The sequence below is a fragment of the Lygodium microphyllum genome, chromosome 15 (genome assembly GCF_053477565.2).
Source record: "Lygodium microphyllum isolate KBCC chromosome 15, Lygodium_microphyllum_v1.1.10, whole genome shotgun sequence".
Lineage (NCBI taxonomy): Eukaryota > Viridiplantae > Streptophyta > Polypodiopsida > Schizaeales > Lygodiaceae > Lygodium > Lygodium microphyllum.
The window spans coordinates 122065641-122071079 of record NC_141149.1 but is presented as its reverse complement, the minus strand read 5'-3'; positions in this window follow the sequence as shown (position 1 = coordinate 122071079).

Sequence of the window (5439 nt, the reverse complement as noted above, 5' to 3'; positions counted from 1 at the left end):
GGGGAGGGTTGCCATCTCCCTTTTTTTCTACACATCTAGATAGCTTACCTTGATAGCTTCTAACGAACCTTAGTGTGTAGAAGAAAAGAGGGGTGGCAGGCCCCCCATTCGTTGAATGCACTCAAATAATGAGGGGGCTTGGATGATGGGGGGTTACTACCCCCCCTTTTTTCTACACACATTGATAGCTTCTAATGAACCTTAGTGTATAGAAAAAAAGGGCTAGCAAACGCCCCATCACCTGGGGGGGAACTACCACTTCCCGTTTTTTCTACACACCTTGATAGCTTCTAATGAACCTTACTGTGTAGAAAAAAGGGGGGTAGTATCCCCCCATCATTTGAGTGTGCTCGGACCATGGGGGGCTCAGACGATGAGGGGACACCCCCTTTTTTTTTTCTACACACCTTGATAGCTTCTAATGAACCTTAGTGTGGAGAAAAAAAGGGGATGGTAACCCCCCATCATCCGATCACACTTGTATGATGGGGGGGCTGCCACCCCCCTTTCTTTCTACACACCTTGATAGCTTCTAATGAACCTTAAAGTGTAGAAAAAAATGGGTGCAGCGACTACCCCATGGTTTGAGTCCACTTGAACCATGGGGGGACTCAGACAACGAGGGTGCTCCACCCCCATTTTTTCCTACACACCTTGATAGTTTCTAATGAACCTTAGTGTGTAGAAAAAAAGGAGATGGCATCCCCCCCATCATCCGATTGCACTTGAATGATGGGGGAGCTGCCACCCCCTTTTTCTCTACACACGTTGATAGCTTCTAATAAAGCTTAGTGTGTAGAAAAAAGGGGGATGGCAACCCTCCATTGTCTGAGTGCACTCGGACGATGGGAGGGCTTAGATGATGGGGGTTGCCACCCCCTTTTTTCTACACACCTTGATGGCTTCTAATGAATCTTATGTGTAGAAAAAAAGGGGTGGAAACCCCCAATCATTCGATTGCACTCGGATGATGCAATTCGATAATGGGGGGCTACCACCCCCTTTTTTTTCTACACGCCTTAATAGCTTCTAATGAACCTTAGTGTGTAGAAAAAAAGGAGGGTAGCAGCCCCTCCATCGTCCGAGTATACTCGGACAATAGGGGGACTCATATGATGGGAGGGTTACCACCCCCTTTTTTTCTACACATCTTGAAAGCTTCTAATGAATGTTAATGTGTAGAAAAAAGGGGCTGGCAACCCCTTCATGATTTGATCGCACTTGAATGATGGGGGGTTTCCAACCTCCCTTTTATCTACACAGCTTGATAGCTTCTAATGAACCTTACTGTGTAGAAGAAAAGGGGAGTGGCACCCCCCATCATCTGAGTGCCGATGGGGGGACTTGAACGATGGGGGGACTTCTTACCCCTTTTTTTCTACACACCTTGATAGCTTCTAATGAACCTTTGTGTGTAGAAAAAAAGGGGCTAGCAACCTTCCCCCCCCCCCCCCCCATCATTCGATCGCAATTGGATGATGGGGGGGCTGCCACCCCCTTTTTTTCTACACACCTCAATAACTTCTAATGCACCTTAGTGTGTAGAAAAAAGGGGGGTGGCAACCCCCCCATTGTCTGAGTGTACTGGGACGATGGGGGGCTGCCGCTCCCCTTTTTTTCTGGACTCAGATGATGGGGGGGCTACCACCCCCCCTTTTTTGTACACACCTTGATAGCTTCTAATGAACCTTAGTGTATGAAAAAAAAAATGGGGTGGCAACCCCCTCATCATCCGATCGCACTCGGATGATGGGGGAGCTGCCACCCACTTTTTTTCTATACACCTTGATAGCTTCTACTGAACCTTAGTAGATAGAAAAAAAGGGGTGTGGCAGCCCCCCATCATTTGAGTGCACTCAAATTATGGGTGGACTACTACCCGCTATTTTTCTGAAGACCATATGAGCCTTAGTGTGTAGAAAAAAAGGGGGTGGCAACCGCCCCATCATTCGGGTGCAATCAAATGCACCTTGATAGCTTCTAATGAACCTTAGTGTGTAGAAAGAAAGGGGGATGGTAGGTCTCATCATTAGCGTGCACATGGATGATTGGGGAGCTTCCACGGCCCTTTTTTTCTACATACCACTCATTAGAGGCTATCAGGGTGTGTAGAAAAAAAGGGGTGCCATCCTCCCTATTTTCCACATGCACACGCATGATTGGGGGGGGGGGGGGGGGGGGGGGGGGAACTACCACACCCTTTTTTCTACACATTAAGGTTCGTTAGAAACTATCAAGGTGTGTAGAAAAGAAGGGGGGTGGCAGCCCCCCCATCATCCGAGTGCGTGGGGATGATGTGGGCTACCACCCCCCTTTTTTTCTACAAACTAAGGTTCATTAGAAGCTATCAAGGTGTGAATGTATCAAGGTAAGCTATCAAGGTATGTAGAAAAAAAGGGGGTGGCAGCCCCCCCATCATCTTAGCGCACTCGAATGCTGGGGGGTTGCCACCCCCCTCAACCCCCAAGCATTCGAGTGCACTCCGATGATGGGGGGGCTGCCACCCCCCTTTTTTTCTACCCACTAAGGTTCATTAGAAGCTATCAAGGTGTGTATAAAAAAAGAGGGGTGATAGCCCCCCATCATTCGAGTGCACTCGGATGATGGGGGGGCTGTCACCCCCCTTTTTTCCTACACACCTTGATAGCCTTGGTGTGTAGGAAAAAATGGGAGTGACAGCCCCCCCATCATTCGAGTGCACTTAGATGATGGGGGTGCTGCCACCCCCGTTTTTTTGTACACACTAAGGTTCATTAGAAGCTATCAAAGCTCCATTGATACATTGTAGTATGGGCAAAAAGCAATTAAATTAGTCTTTCTGGCTCCACCACCAACCCAAATCATATGAATGATGCTCACAAACAACTCAAAGAGATGCAAGGAGAGATTTTTTTTCTAAGGAAAGGTTCTCTTACGGTGTGACCAGAGTATCATCTTGTAGGGCTGAAGTAACACCTTGCACGATTACTTGAGATTTCTAGCTCTTTCTAGGATGGGATGACTAGCCATCCCAAATAGATTAACTAGAAAGGATTCGTTTGGCATAAAGGATAAAGTACATGGTGTATTTCATAAAATATAGTCTCCTAATCATCTCTTAGATGTGAGTAGAGCGTTCTTATCTATATTAGTTATACAACCATCACTATCAAGTGTCTCTACTTTGGACACACTCTCTTTACCTATCTATCTTGGTTCCAAAATTGCAATGTCCATCTAATCCTTTCACATAGTCTTGTATCATCACTTCACACTCCTCTCCTCTAAATGTTTCCATGATTTCACATGAGAGACCAACCAAATCTTATAGCATCAAGTTCCACATTAATACAACATTATTATGAAGCTATATGCATGTTGTTAATAATAGTTGGGTACACTCGTCTTCTATAAGAGATGAAGCCTTCAAACTCTCATAGAGCGTCACCCATGTTTTGCTCTACATAAGCATTCATCCCAAAGGTCTTCATGCTACAATTGCCCTTGCACACCCATGTATTGCTACGCAAGCACTCATCACAAAGTCTTCATGCTACAATTACTCTTGCACACCCATGTCTTGCTACATAAGAACTCATCACAGAGGTCTTCATGCTACAATTTTCTTTGCACATCAAAATGTTTCTCATGTCCTTGTATCTCTCACTCTTTTGCCCATTCATTGTGAAATACTCCAAATATAACTTTGCCTTTCAAGTCATCATTGTCTCAACTTATCCTATTCATCCCTCATGGGCACACTCAATATCTCAACTTATAGACCTCTTATCTCAAACACAATGGATATATTTCTTCAATGCCTTGTTCAATTACATGATCTATATTCCTATCATCCATGTTTGGCAACACAAATTGAAGATAGGACTCTACATCATGCCTCTACCTACTACTAACACTCTACCTAATACAAATTTCTTTACAATACAAATAGTACGTAGGTAGAGGCTTTTTTTTTTACCTCTTAGAAGTCTATTTGCAACTTTAAGAATATATATGAATCTACCTAATGGCTCTACTAAAGCATAGGTTTCACCTACAACCAATCAAGGAGTGATGGCAATGTGACTCAAACCAGGACTTATGGAGAAACATTTCCTAAGGGATAAATTTGGCGACCAAGATATTGCATGGACCAAATTTCTTTTATATCTCATTCCATACCTAAGATCTATCTTTGTGACACCCAAATAAGCATAAAAACAAGGCACAAAAGAATCCAAGCATGCATCAGATTTTCATTTTTTTTCAAGAGAATAATACTAAGTTATTGCAAAAGCACCAAAAAGAGATAGAGATATGAGGGGGCCACATCCACATCCACATCATCATAAATAAATGGTATACACAAAAGTGTTACGTTCATGCATTTGTAAAGGGTAGGAATACTCAAAATTAAAGGCCAAAGGCCTTATATTATCAAATATTTCAAAGTTTCAAAGAAATAATAAAATATGAAGGGGTGTGCGTTTTGGGAAAAAGGTGGGGTGGAGTGCACGGTGGTTATGTCCCTCTTTCTCTCATTTCTTCCAAGATTCACACATTCTCCTTTTGGATGGTGCCAATCTTTCTCTCTCCTCTCTCCTCTATCTTTTGTGCAAAAATTCCTATTTTCTCTTTTGCTCTTGCATAATGGTTGAAGCTATGGATGAAGATGGCAAATTGGTTCATTATTAAAAGAGAGATTTATGGTTTCTTTTCAATTTTGAGATTAATGGCAGAGCCATACACATAGATATTGTGTGCTTTGTCCCTGGTTTTGTGGTTGATTATGTTTGTGGGAGGGTTGCTGTTATTTTGGTGCGCAGCCAGGGAAGCAGCTGATCTCAACAACCTAAGGGTGATAGTATGCTATTGTAACATTGAACCATAGGGGGAGGTGGGGGGAGTTGCTCTTCAAGGATGCTCTTCAAGGAAAGAGGAAATAAGAAGTGGCTTCCTCTTCATAGATGAAATCCTTGCACAACCAATCAGAAAGAATAAGAAGAATGAGAACAATAGTGTGAGAGCAGTTAGACAGAGGCAAAACAGTTAAGACGGGCTTGTAGATTCTGAAAGTCACTTGCTACCATGGTTTCTAGAAGAGCAGATGATACGCATGGGACTTGAACAAGAGACAGAAAATGAATCAGACACGCGTTGCAGGTGCAACATTAGGAGTAGAAGATGCTAGTGGAAATACAATAGTAAAGGAGAGGAAGAAGAATAAGAAGAAGAAGAACAGAAAGGCGCAGGTAGGCAGGGGGTCGCTACAAGAAGCCCCTTCCTATCTCCCTCCCCCTCCTTGTTTCATGCCCCTTCCCCTTCACCACTCCATCTCTTGGCCCTTTCGCCTTTTCATTTTCCTACCTGTCTTCAGCCTTGCAGGGGATGGAGAGAAGAAGAAGAAGAAGGGAGAATGATGATGAGGCATTGGGGTTGGGCCATGCTGAGGCATGGCAG